Source organism: Felis catus, chromosome D2 (genome assembly GCF_018350175.1).
Source record: "Felis catus isolate Fca126 chromosome D2, F.catus_Fca126_mat1.0, whole genome shotgun sequence".
In the NCBI taxonomy this organism is placed as follows: domain Eukaryota; kingdom Metazoa; phylum Chordata; class Mammalia; order Carnivora; family Felidae; genus Felis; species Felis catus.
In genome coordinates, this window is record NC_058378.1 from 54,908,718 (window position 1) to 54,922,714 (window position 13,997).

General features: G+C 47.0%; 1 protein-coding gene across 43 annotated transcripts in view; it reads right to left on the reverse strand.

Moving 5' to 3' along the window:
* The window catches only part of SORBS1 (sorbin and SH3 domain containing 1), a 231,596-nt gene extending 228,812 nt beyond the window's left edge, over window positions 1-2,784 (reverse strand). For 14 of the 43 annotated variants that reach the window (XM_045040456.1, XM_045040452.1, XM_045040450.1 and 11 more), the window contains exon 1: window positions 2,644-2,783. The gene's annotated coding sequence lies outside the window, so the exon portion shown is untranslated. Of the gene's footprint in view, window positions 1-2,643 lie in introns of all 43 variants that reach the window. The other 29 variants (XM_023240774.2, XM_045040469.1, XM_045040466.1 and 26 more) reach the window with 6 other exon arrangements.
* Window positions 2,785-13,997: the final 11,213 nt, after the last annotated feature.

A 13,997-nucleotide genomic window follows, 5' to 3' on the forward strand; every position in this document is an offset into this window, starting at 1 on the left:
TATTTGCATACAGTAAAAACCTTCTGAGTTGTACTAATCAAGGAAAAGGCCAGTCTGAAGCCATCAGAAACCGAAGTCATGGAATATTCTTTCATACCATTGAGCAATACTGTGAGTTTAACATCAGTTTAGCAAACAGAATAGAATCTTAAAATGCCCTCACAAACTGTACTTGTGAATCTAAGAACAGTAATGCTGTCAGGAACCCCTGGAAATGGTCTTCTCCAGAGCTCCCACTTTTTTCCAACAAGGACACAGGCCCAGAGAGTGGAAGCCACTAGCCCAAAGCAGGTTAGTGGCCAGGATCAAAGCCAGCTGTCCTGCCTCTGGCCCAGACCTTCTCCACCAAAGCTTTTTGGAACCTTCTGTTTCCTTTTACAGAGACAGATTAAATCCTAAATTACCAGTGAGTGCCCTCTACAGCAAATCTATGTCCATGTCCAAGGAAGGGTCCAGAGCTAAGTTTGAATGGCCATTACCAATGCTACCTAATAAAAGCCTTCTTTCCAGAACCCTGCCCATTCATACTCTGCAAAGAAAACCCCAGACTCTGCTATCTATATTCAACTCTATTTTAGGGAGGGGAAAAGAGAGGAGATCTGAACAGTCCTTTGTTCTGCCAGTAAGAAGCATCTGCTCGGCCTTTCCCAGAACTCCTACCTCACCCCGCATTATTCCCAATCCCTTCAGAAAAGTTCACAGGAGCTCTCCAACTAGAAAGAAAGAAAGCAGGTCAGAGGAGGAAGGGGCCAACAGGGGGTGGGGTCGAAGGGAAGATGACAATATCCTCCCATCTCTTTGCCCCACAGGGTAGAAAGCATTTCTTTTCAGTTGCTAATTCCCTGCTGGGAAGCCACCAGTGACAGTTCAACTCTGGGCCCTCCAGCTGAGAAATGAGCTCTCTGCAACCCCAGGACAACTACCCTTTTCCTAACTGTCCCCTCTAACAGTGCCCTGAGCAAAGGTGCCAACAGACCCACCCTTCCCTGCCATCCCCTTAGGCCAAGAGCCTGAGACAGCAGAGCATGGCTGGCAAGGAGCTATTTAAGGCAGCATCAAGAGGGTGGGGCAGAAAACTGCTGGCAGCATCCTCTTCCCCCACCCCTCCCTCAAGCCAACACACACACACACACACACACACACACACACACCCTCTTGTGGGTAGACAGCCATCTAGCTCACCTGTCTCTAAGGGCTGTAGATCTGGAGTCTCCAAATGTCCAGCATGTGCTTTCTGTCATTGAAGCTGCTGTCCCCATCTGCTGCCCACCCCACTTTTAACCCACCCCTTCTCTTCAGTCACCACCAAGCTACCTCTTCAATCAAAGCCACACAACTGACTCTAAATAGAGGAGCTTGAAAACCAAGGAGAGTGGAGACAGACAAGCCATCCCTGGCCTCCACTTATGAGAAGAAAAGTGGCCGGGGGGGGGGGGGTGATGTCAGAGGCCCGACTGCTAGATAGGTTCCATGATGTCTCTAAACGAACCTCCCTCCTATTGACAGCGAAATCAATTCTGGCAATTTCAGCAGGTCGGCCCTGTGACAACAGGAGCATCCCAGCGCTCAGTTTAAAACAAAAATCCAAAGGCTCAGCCAGAACATGCTGGGAAAACCCAGGGTCTGGATAAAAGGAGCCACGCTCAGTGGGATCCCTTCTGCTTTTATGTAGCAATGTAATAGCGTAATAAATTCTGTCTGCCTGAAGAAAGCATGCACTGGTGAATTTCAAAGCCATCTTACGACAGCGGATGCACGGGGATGCAGAATTCGACAGCATATTCCCCCATGAACGGTACATAATGACTTCAAGCCTCTTTCCCCCTCTATCTTGAATGGCGCTGCCGCGTATCAAGGAAGCCACCTCGGAAAGCAGCCAGGTGGGAGCCGGGGATGCCCGGGGAATTCGGAGAAAGGAGTTGGCTTTCCGTCCATGTCGGTGATAAGCTGCCTAGCAAGATGCTGCCAGTCACTCTGGGGAATGAAGGAGCATGGGCGGATGGGCACGCACGGTGTTCCCAGACCCACACACGTACCCGCTCATTCAGGCGGGTCCTAGGCCAGACGGATCGTTCTAGCGCCCCTCCCGCCGCCCTCTCCTCCTGGGGGATGCTGATAAATGAACACACCTGCGAAGCCTCCATCCTGCCGCTCGCTCCCTCCTTCTTCCTCTGGCTGCTGCAGAGGAGCCCCTCCTCGGTAGTTTCACTTTACAGCGCAAACCCACCCGGGCTTTGATGTCTACTCCACCCACCCATATTGCAGCCAGCCTGAGGCAGGCGGACGTTCTCTCCTAGCAGAGGCCATGATCGCACGTACCCCCACCCACAAAAAATAAAACAAAACCTGAATCCCGGGAAGCCCCGCACCCTGGGGAACTTTCCTTGAGAAACTGAGGATCCACCCAGCAGGAAGGAAGGAAGGTTCGGCCAAGGGGGACCACGGTTTTCCCCATGACCACGGGGGATGCTCTGGGGGAGGGCGTCCCCCAAGTCCTTCCAACAGCTGGCCCTTTAAACGCGCCTCCTCCTAGCGCGGAACAAAGGCGCCGCCCGCGGGGGCCGGGCCGCCGCACGCCCCCGGCGCCGCCGCCGCCGGTCGGGCGAGCGCGGGCGGGCGAGCGGGCGGCTGGCGCGGGCTTACCTTGCGGGTCTCCGGGCGGGCGGGCGGCGCGCGTCCTGCCCCACTCGCACTACACGCTGCAGTTGGCCCCGCTCTGTTTTTCTGGGACTCGCCGCTGACTTCACCGACACTTCGCGGCCGGCCAATGGGCTGAGGCGGCCGCCCCCTCATTAGCATGCGTCTGGAACCGTCCACTCCGGCAGCGCCGGGGCGGGGGGCGGGGTCAGGGGGCGGGGCCCGGCCCGGCCGTGACAGGAAGGGGCGTGTGCGCCAATGGGAGGCGAAGTAGGGCCCCGCCGCCCCGCCCCGCGGCATTGTGAGCCGAGAGCGCGGGCCCGCGGGTCTTCGGCAACACGGCGTGCGCGGTCCCAGTAACCCTTTACGTCCTGGTTGGCCGCTGGCTGGGCCCGAGGCTGGCCCCGCGCGCCCTCTTGGTCCTTCAGAGGGCTCGCCTGCGGCGAGCTGGGAAGGAACCTAGGCATAAAAATAACAGCTAACATGTCTTGAGTGCATATGTTGCTTAACCCCTGTGCCCAGTTTGCTCATCTGTAAAATGGTTGTAACAGTAGGATGTAGTGAAGGTTAACATATTTAACATATGTCTGCATTTAGATCAGTGCCTAGTCGTCGTGCTACATGAATGTTTGTTACTATCATAATTATACTCTGTACCAGCCAGTGTTTAATACTTCCTGGATATTTTCTCATTTGAACCTCAGAGTCATAAAAGAGGCACTGTCACTAATCCCTATTTTTACAAATGGGAAAACTGTTAACATTTAAGTGGCTTGCTCAAGGTCACACAGAAAGCATTGCAATCAGGATTTGAATCCAGGCTCTGAGATTTCATTTATAAAACACACATTCAGGGGTTCCATGGCAGGCATGTGCTGGGCCCTGGGGTTACCGTAGAAAACAGTGAAGCTTCCCCTCATGAAGCTTCCATTTCACTGAGGGAGACAAACAAGTGAAAAAATAAAATCCCCAGCAATGTGAAACATAGAGTGAACAGAATAAAACAGGGAAATGTGAAAGTGAAGAGAAGGGTACTTTGTTAGATTGAGTTCAGAGCTAACCCCTGGCCATGCCATCCTGTCCTCCTCCAGTACCCCCCGCCCCCCGCCAGTGCTACAGAAAAGGAATCAGAGAAAGGAAGCTGCTTGCCCAAGGTCTCAGGGCCAGCAAGCAGCCACGCCTAGCTGCCGACATCCCTGGGACATACCTAAAGGTAGAACAGTCATCTTTTGGGCTGAACAAAACTGACTTTTGCCAGCCGCCCTTGGCAAGAATCTTCAGCCAAAGCACGTTTCCAGTTAACAAGCTGTGTGTGGTGAGGTAAAGACAGGCCTTAATGACTGCACAGGCTGATGGGAACCACATCTGCTAAGGTTCTTAGATGTCAAGGAACAGTGACGAGTTTTTGCTGAGCACCGGCTATCCTGTGTAAAGAAAAAAAAATATCAGAACACTCCTAGCCACCTGGGAGCCTACTGTACAAGAGAAGACAAGACACCACCAGGAAACCACTCAATCTGGGGAGCTCTCAACCCATGTCTCCTTCCACTCTCACTTCATCCTGCTGCTTTGCAAAGAAGACTAGACTAGGAGTCAGGCTTCCCAGTCTCTACATTAGCTTACCCCCTGATCTAGGCAAGATAGTTCCTTCTGACCCTGTAAAGTAATAAAATGACTTTTAATTGAGCACATCTAGTCCACTATGCACTATTCTGTATTTGTGCTGAGAGTTTTACATGCATTAACTCACACCACACAACAACCCCAGGAGAGAGTTATAGTACAACCTTATGGCAGAATACCATACAACCATGAAAAATGAAAAAGTACAGTGACACTGACACATGAAGATGTACACAATACTTGACTAAATAGAAAAGTAGCTTGAAAACTACTTTTTAAACATTTTTTGGGGCACCTGGGTGGCTCAGTTGGTTGGGGGTCCGACTTCGGCTCAGGTCATGACCTCGCGGTCCATGAGTTCGAGCCCCGCATCGGGCTCTGGGCTGACAGCTCAGAGCCTGGAGCCTGTTTCAGATTCTGTGTCTCCCTCTCTCTCTGACCCTCCCCTGCTCATGCTCTGTCTCTCTCTGTCTCAAAAATAAATAAATGTTAAAAAATAAATAAATTTTAAAAAATAAACATTTTTTAATTTTTAATGTTTATTTTTGAGAGGGAGACAGCGAGTGAGCAGGGGAGAGGCAGAGAGAGAGGGAGACACAGAATCCAAAGCAGGCTCCAGGCTCTGAGCTGTCAGCACAGAGCCCAACACCGGGCTCCAACTCATGAACCATGAGATCATGACCTGAGCTAAAGTCAGATGCTTAACCGACTGAGCCACCCAGGTGCCCCAGGTTGAAAACTACTTTAATACTGTAATCCCATTAGAAATATTTCTTATGGGATTACGAGTAATTGGTTGGGTTTTTTTTTTTTTTTTTTTTTGCTCGTCTATATTTTTCTGATTTTTTTTCATAAACATCTACTAAATTGTTTAATTCAAATAAAACAACGGGTGCCTCGGTGGTTCAGTTGGTTAAGCGCTCAACTCTTGATTTTGGCTCAGGTCATGATCTCAGGCTTGTGAAATCAAGCCCCATGTTGGGCTCTGCACTGAGTGTGGAGCCTGCTTAAGATTCTCTCTCTCCCTCTACCACTTGTGCTTACTCTCTCTAAAAAACAAAAACAAAAACAGAAAAAAAGATTCTCTCTCCCTCTGCCCCTCCCTGCTCATGCACATGTGTTCTCTCTCTCTAAAAAAATAAAATACAATAAAATAATTTGAAAATGAAAAACCAGATTCTACCTGTGGAAATTTTATCTACAGGCAAGGCCATCCCTGTAAGTGGGAAAGTGTCTTGAGGAATCTTGTGGTCTGTCTTCAAGTCATCCCTCGGATATTGAACTCTGCTGGTTCCAGTCTGTGTGTGTGTGTGTGTGTGTGTGTGTGTGTGTGTGTGTGTGTGTAAATTTATTTTTTTGAGAGAGAAAGAGAGAGAGAGAGAGCGTGCGCAAGTGGGGGGGGGGGAGGGGCAGAGAGAGAGGGAGACACAGAATCCAAAGCAGGCTCCAGGCTCTACGCTGACAGCACAAAGCCTGACGTGGGGCTCAAACTCATGAACTGCAAGATCATGACCTAAGCCAAAGTTGGATGCTTAACTAACTGAGCCACCCAGGCACCCCTCTAGTCTGTGTGTTTATGAGACAAATGGAAAAATAGTGTAAGGACAGGAGTGAAGAGAAGAGGGAGAGCAGAAAGAAAGAAAAATCCTACTATCCTTCAAGACTCATCTCAAATGTCTCCTCCAAGAAGTGTTCAGGTCATGGTCTAATAACATCTTAACACTGAAAGCCACCCAAGAAATCAGCAGGCATAACTGTGTCAATTCATTCTTGTCTCCGCTTCACTGATTTACCTGAGTCACAGACCCTGTGCTGGGATGGTGAGACCTGGCTCCCTACCTCCCAAAGGTAACCCCAGAGGAAGCAGAGGCCCAGGTCCGAGGCATAGGGAAGGCCAGGTGCACAGTCTGTGCTGAGAAGAGTCCCACTCTCAGTTTATTGCCATCTTGAAATTCATTTTTTAACAAGGGGCCCCACAGTTTCATTTTGTATGGGCCTTGTAAGTTCTGGGGCCTGTCCTGGGGGGAGAAACACCAAGGCCTTCTCTGTGTATCAGTGACCAAGCCTGGAGAAAAGCTCAGGGCTTTCCATTTTCCATCCCATCTCTTATGTCACACACTCATTCCTGGTTCCCAGGGAAATGGGGGCACTTCTGCCTTCCAGCCCTACAACATTTCACTTTTTCCTTTGTCATGGAATTTACCATATTTGGCATGAACTCATATACATATGTGTATAGTCCTATTCCTCATCCTCTCTACTCACCAGATTATAAATTCCATGAGGTTCTGGCTTGTGTCTGCTCATCTCTAACAATGCTTAGCGCTGTGCTTTTACACACTGTTAAAAATGTACTTAAACTTAATTTAATCTTATTAGTAACTCCTCACTTTCTCTTCATGTGCATCAGATTATTCCCAGCAGTCCTTCCACTGCTGGAGAGAAATAAAAATATCAGGCAGAAGAGTCGATCATAAACATGCTGTAGGATGTTTATTCCCTCATCCCCCAAGCAGGCTGTAGTGTGAGGAATTAGGGGATGAGGGAGGAGGATTTTGCAGAGGATAGCCCAGAGTTGTCAGCCTTTCCTCCATCTTTAGAGTCATGCAGACTGGAGGAGAGGGAAATAAGCAACACGATCTAGAGATGGCAGTGAGCATGGTGGTTGAGCCTGTGGACAGAATTCTGGCCCCAACACCTAATATGGAACTCTCATGTAAGCTCTTGGATCCCTCATCCGCAACGTGAGGAAAACACAGCCCTCCAAGGGTCACTTGTGAGCTGTAGATGAAAGCATGCATATAAAGTGCTTACACACTGCCTGACGAGTGAGTACTTGGTAAGGGGATATTTTTACTAATATAACTAGGAAGCCAAGTTGTGAAAGATGCTTTCCTAAAATGCGTTGGCTTTGTTAACTTGTTTCCCCAGTTACACAAAAGAGGGGCCATTATCATTTTCAGACATATAAGCTGGAGAACACCAGGAGGGGAGGCAGAACAAAATAGGATGAGGGAAAGGGAATTATGTATCAAAGAGTTTAGCTGATACATCACTAAAGCCCTGGTGACCATTTGTACCTAATTTCTTTCTTTCTTTTCTTTTAATGTTTATTTATTTATTTTGAGAGAGAGGGGGAGTACACATGTGAGCAGGGGGAAAGGCAGAGAGAGAGGGGAAAGAGAGAATCCCTAGCAGGCTCTGCATGGTCAGTGCAGAGCTCGATGTGGGGCTCGAACTCACAAACCATGAGATCATGACCTGAGCTGAAATCAAGAGTTGGATGCTTGACTGACTGAGCCACCTAGGTGCCCCTGCACCTAATTTTTTTGGTAACATCTTGAAGAAAGTGAAGCAAGTAGTGGAAAGAGCAAAACATTCTTAAAGAATAGATTTCTCTTGTTTCTTGCTGATTAATGACTGAGAAAAATGAATCTATACTTTCATGCCTCAGGGCACAGAACTGACTTGGAAGATTGTGGAATGCCAGACCCAAGAATTCCATATTCTTTGGAGGTCGGCACTGGCAGATGCTACGTTAGGGAGGTTTGGTGAGATGTGTAGAGGTTGGTCAGGAAAAGTCTATGGGACCAGGTGGAAACAAGAGGAGCTGTAGGGATCACTGTACTTGAGAGGCAGGGCCGAGATGAGTTTGAACCAGTAACCCCAAGTGTCTCGAGACGGGCCTCTGTTTATCAGTCTAAAGCCACTTGCTCCAACATATCTGGTGTTGTTGCTTGGATGAAAACACGTGTATGTAATAGAATCCCAATTCTGTACAATTGTATTTGACCAAGTGCATAAGGTTTGGTTTTGAGATTGTTTTATGCTAGTAGTCAAAATAAGACATTTAAAATGTTGACCTAGGTGGACCTTTGAGAGAAATCACAAGTACAGAAACACACTTCAATCCACTGTCACTGAATTAATGGAAGAGCCTGCACTAGGTCAGGAGTTTGGGAGAAGGACAAGAGGAGGGGGCCACCTGACTGGGCAGGGGATACACTGATTAGAATACTCTGGGTTTACTTTAGAAGTCTTACTACTCTGAAGTAATTTCGTTAATGAAGGGTTTATCTGAGGGAAGTATTTTTAGGGTTGGTGGAACCCAGTTGCCAACTCTTAGACATTTCTCTGAGAATGAAAAGGAGGAAGCCAGGAAGGAGGAGTGAGGAAGGAGGAGGAAAAAGAGGGTGACACGGGAAGAGCAAGAGAAAGTGAGAGAGATAGCAAGTGAGGGGAAAAGACAGCATGGAATGCCCTGAGGCACAAAAAATGTATACAACTTCAGAAACAGGGCAACTAGCCTCACTAAACTATTGTAACCTTAACAAGGTTAAAAAATCAACAACAATGGTGTTAACAGAATAACTGACATTCTGGGAGCTGTTGGAAGCTTGTCAGGGGTGACTGGAAGAGTTCACTGAAGGAACTCATTACACAGGGCCAAATTGAGTCACATGGGTGCCCTGGGAAGGTTAATAATTCTTTGCCAGCATTTATCAAGAGGAGATGCCGAATGCTGTGTGGGGAAAGGGCAGAAGAGAAGATGGCAGGAGTGCCTATCAGGTGTCAGCCCCTTCTCTGTTACCTCAGCAAATCTGTTCTGTCCCCAAACTTGCCTTCCCTATCTCCTAAACCTGTCTCCTAAACCTTGACCCTTACCTTGACCCACTTTTGTGAACAGTGGTTTAGTGACCACCTCTAGTCACTATGCCATCACCTTAGGCATCTTACCACCTGCATCTCCAACAGGCCGAACCAAGCAATTCATCCTGACATACGTGGCTCTCTGTGACAGGAGGTCTGGGGAAGTCGCCTATTTCCTGCGATGTTTGGAGCCCTCTTCAAACTGGCAACTTCAGCAGTGTTCACACGGCCTACCTGTCTATCTGGCCCTGTAAGAAGGAGGAAATCTGAAAGAGTCATGTCCTACAGCCAAGGAATTGAGGGCAACTGGACTTTATACAAGAGAGTCACGGACAGAGATAACTATCTCTTCCCTTGGTCAAAAGAACCAAGGACTTTTTCATTTGACCCTAATCAGAAGTAGGGAATAACCAGAAAGCCTATTAAAATGAGGTTCCCAGAATCTGTTGCCACCTCCAAAGAAGGAGGGTTATTCCTGGTGAATACTGCAATAGGGGGAGAGTAAGGACCCCCGAGGGGTCAGTGGCAGCCCTTTTACTGAACTCAATATGCCTCCAAGACAAGCCTCAATGGGGTCAAACAATGTGATCCCACCAGTTGGTATTCAAACCATAAGCCACACCACTCTTTGGTTCCAGAATATACTATACCTGGATTAGAGTTTCTAACACCCAGATGGTTCAATGAGGGTGGGGAGAAGAGCCAGCCAGGTAGCCCTGGGATTGTGGGAAGAGGACTCTCAAATCATTCAGTTAACCAATATCATGTGCCCACCGTGTTCCAGGTCCTCTACTCAGTGTTGGAAAACCAGAGAACAATGACAGCACCTTATCCTCAAGATGCCCACAACCTCCTGGGAGAGACGAATACATATACAGGCAATTACAAGACAGTGTTCCAGAACAATTTTTTTTTAATTTAGATATAGGGGCGCCTGGGTGTCTCTGCCGGTTAAGCGACCGATTCTTGGTTTCAACTCATGTCTCGCGGTTTGTGAGTTTGAGCCTTGCATAAGGTTCTGCGCTGGTGGTGTGGAGACTGCTTGGGATTCTCTCTCTCTCTGCCCCTCCTCTGCTCTCTCTCTCTCTCTTGAAATGGATAAACATTTTTAATTGAGATATAATTCATGTACCAGAACATTTATCCTTTTAAAGTATATGATCCAGTGGTTTCAGTATACTCATAAGGTTGTACAACCATCACCACAGTCAAATTCCAGAACATTTTCATCACCACAAAAAGAAACCTTATATCTATCAGCATTTCCCTTCTCCCCTCAGTCCCTGGCAACCACTAATCTACTTTCTGTCTGTAGATTTGCCTATTCTGGACATCTCATATAAATGGGATCATACAATATATGGCCTTTTGTGTCTGGCTTCTGTCACTCAGCATGTTTTCAAGGTTCATCCTTGCTCTGGCGTGTGTCAGTATTTTGTGTTCCTTTTGATGACTGGCTAGCCTTCCACTGTACACATTACCACCATTTGTTCATCCTTTCATCAGTTGATAGACATCTGGATTGTTTCCACTTTATTATGAATAATGCCGTTATGAACATTTTTTTTGTGTCGGCATATGTTTTCAGTTTTGTTGGGTATATACCTAGGAGTGGAATTGCTGGGCCATATGTTAACTCTGTGTTTAACTTTTTTTTTTTTTAATGTTTATTTATTTTTGAGAGAGAGAAAGACAGAGTGAGAGCACGTGCGTGGGTAAGGGAGGGGCAGAGAGAGGGAGACAAAGAACCCAAAGCAGGCTCCACACTCAGCGCAGAGCTTGTGGCAAGGTTCCATCTCATGACTGTGAGATCACGATCTGAGCCGAAATCAAGAGTCGGACACTTAACTGACTGAGCCACCCAGGTGCCCCTTGATGTCACATTTAAAAAAACATTTTTTAAATGTGTATTTATTTTTGAGAGAGAGAGAGAGAGAGTGTGAGCAGGGGAGAGGCAGAGAGAGAGGGAGACACAGAATCTGAAGTAGGTTCCAGGCTCTGAGCTGTCAGCACAGAGCCCGACACAGGGCTCGAACTCACAAACTGCAAGATCATGACCTGAGCCGAAGTCGGACGCTCAACTGACTGAGCCACCCAGGTGCTCCCCTGTCTAATTTTTTGAGGACTTCCAGGTTAATTTGAATTAGGTTTCTGGTATTTTAACTGGCAGAGGCCAATATACCCTGCCAAATGAAAGGCACAGGCCCCTTTATTTACATGTGTATTATTACTTTATATATTTCTATAAAATTTTTCTCAGGATAAATATACTACTAATCACTTCATACAGTGTTGAAAATATAGAAAACCTTAGGAAAAAAATGATAACCACCCATATCCTTACTGCTTGAAGCTACCACTATCCCCACTCAGCCTTTTTCTTCTGAATCTTTTTTTCCCCTCCGTATACTTTTTAGGAAGCAATATCATGTTGTACGTTCAGTTTTAGTATATTCTGTATTTTGTATTTTATATTCTGTTTTTGTCTCTGACCCTCATGTTGTAAGGAGTTCAGCGTTCATTGTTTTATAAGCTAGTCTTCAAATTTATTTTATGTGTTTCTTTTAAAAATGTTACCTTTATTCTTCTTACCTTTGGAGGGGGTCTGCGGTGACAGAGAGAGAGGCATTTGGGGAGGGAGATATCAAGGTGGATACATGGGAGAGAAAGAAAAAAAAAGGGCCTGGATGACCCTTGTTTGCTTTCTTGTGGCTCCATATTTTATCTTGCCCGGTTGCAGAGAAAATTTAAGGCACTGCTGCCTTTGTGGCCTCAGACCAGCTCTCTAGTCTCTTCTTCTGGTGGTGAAGGCTACAGCAATGGCTGCTGTTCATGTGCTCCTGCCCCTGAGGCTGAGCCGGGGCTGGCTTCTGCAGGCTGCAATTCAAGATGGCCAATTCGCAATCCTAGCAAAATCAATCTATTGGAAATTAATGAGGCACAAATAGTTCATGCACTTTGAGGCTGATCTGCCAAATGAGATAAACAGGGCTCAATCAGCAGGGAAAATCAATGATGCAAAAGTGCATTTCAACCTCCCGTTATTTCCCCCTGGGATGCCCACGACATCACATTCTATTGTTTTGATGCTTCTGTGGCAATTCTTGTCTAAGCTTCTGTAGGCCAGGCCAGGAGAGCTCCCTCACCCGGGGTTTCATGCGCGCAGGGGTTGATAGATGCCAGGATCTGGTGGCTATGACAGAGAGGCCTGGGCAGACAACATGGGAGAAATGAGGACTTCCAGTTTTGTAAGCAAACACTAACCTCTGTGTTTCTAAGACACCCCCTCTAACAGGTGATATAATCAGCAAGGAACATAATTATGAACTCTCTGAAAGAGAAAATGACAAAACTATTGTGTTAGTAATTCACACTTATATAACATAAACTATACAGTGATGTTTTTAATATCCCAGCATTTTGTGCCACCAAGTTTATTTTTCCTTAAATATTCTCCTGGTAAGATATGATCATTGTGGGGGCGCCTGGTAGCTCAGTCGGTTAATCATCTGACTTCAGCTCAGGTCATGATCTCATGGTTCATGAGTTTGAGCTCCGCATCAGCTCTGTGCTGACAGCTCAGAGCCCAGGGCCTGCTTTGGATTCTGTCTCCCCCCGCTCACACTCTGCCTCTGTCTCAGTCTCTCTCTCTCTCACAAAAACAAATAAACATTAAAAAAATTTTTTTGTAAAGATATGATCATTGTGAAAAATTTAGAAACTATTGATGAACAAAAATAAAGAATTAAAAACCGGGGCGCCTGGGTGGCTCAGTCGGTTAAGCATCCGACTTCGGCTCGGGTCATGATCTCGTGGTTTGTGGGTTCGAGCCCCGCATCAGGCTGACAGCTCAGAGCCTGGAGCCCGCTTCAGATTCTGTGTCTCCCTCTCTCTCTTTCTGCCCCTCCCCCGCTCACACTCTCTCCCCCTCTTTTTCTCAAAAATAAACACTAAAAAAATTTTAAAAATAAATAAAACCTCTCCATTATAATTTTATGTATATCTTGCCAAATTTCCTTCCACGCAGAATTATTAAAAAAATAAGACCAGGTGACATATGTCTGTTCTATAACTGTTTTTTTAAAAATTTTATGGGGCACGTGGGTGGCTCAGTCAGTTAAGTGTCCAGCTCTTGGTTTCGGCTCAGGTTACGATCTCGCAGTTTCGTTAGTTTGAGCCCTGTGTTGGGTTCTGTATGGGCAGCGCATAGCCTGCTTGGGATTCTCTCTCTGCCCCTCCCACACTCACACTATCTCTGTCTCTCTTAAAATAAAAAAATAAACTTGAAAAATTATAATATATTGGAGTTGCTTACTCTAAAATGGCCTTTTCCACAGTGTCATGATGTCACTTGGGAGGGCAAGGCCCCCCCCCCTGCTGTCCTGTTCGTTTGGAAGTCCACTTAGTCCTTGGTAGGACTGACTGGAATGGTTTGGGTCAGGGACCTGGGGAAGGAAATCGATAACACAAAGTCTGATTCCAGACCAGGGGTGACCTGTAGGAAGGGGGGTCCAGACAAGGAGCTGCATTCGATAGCCTTCGCCGGTCAGCTAGCTCCAAGGCAACCACTAGGGATAAAAAACAACCCATTTCCCCTGCAGGGTCAGCAGGTTAAACCCAAGGGTGTCCAGAAAACTGAGGATACAGGTTAACACCTAAAACTCAGTGTGACCAAGGAGGCTGAGGGTGAGGCCGTTCCAGGGTTCCGGAGAACCTGTGGACGGTCCAAAGTACCTGACTCTCTCCTTGGAAGCAAGGGCAGGATCAATATGCATCAGCCTCCGTGGCCGCCAGAGTGCAAATTCAGCAACTATTTGTTAAATAAGAGAGTGATGGTTCTCCTTCCAGTCATGCTTCTGGTGTTAGCTTAGATATTCCCTCCTCTGGAGAACAGGTGAAAATGGCAATGTCAGTCCAGACCGAGGCAGCGGCCTGAAGATCGTCACAGAGATTGTCAAGTACGAGACGTGTGAGAAGAGAACAGAGGGTCTGGGAATGTGCGCAGTTTAGGCACAAAGCTAGAGCACAGTGGCCTTGTAAGCCAAGCTCGTGATTTTCAATTTGATTAGCCAGTGAGGAGTCACCAA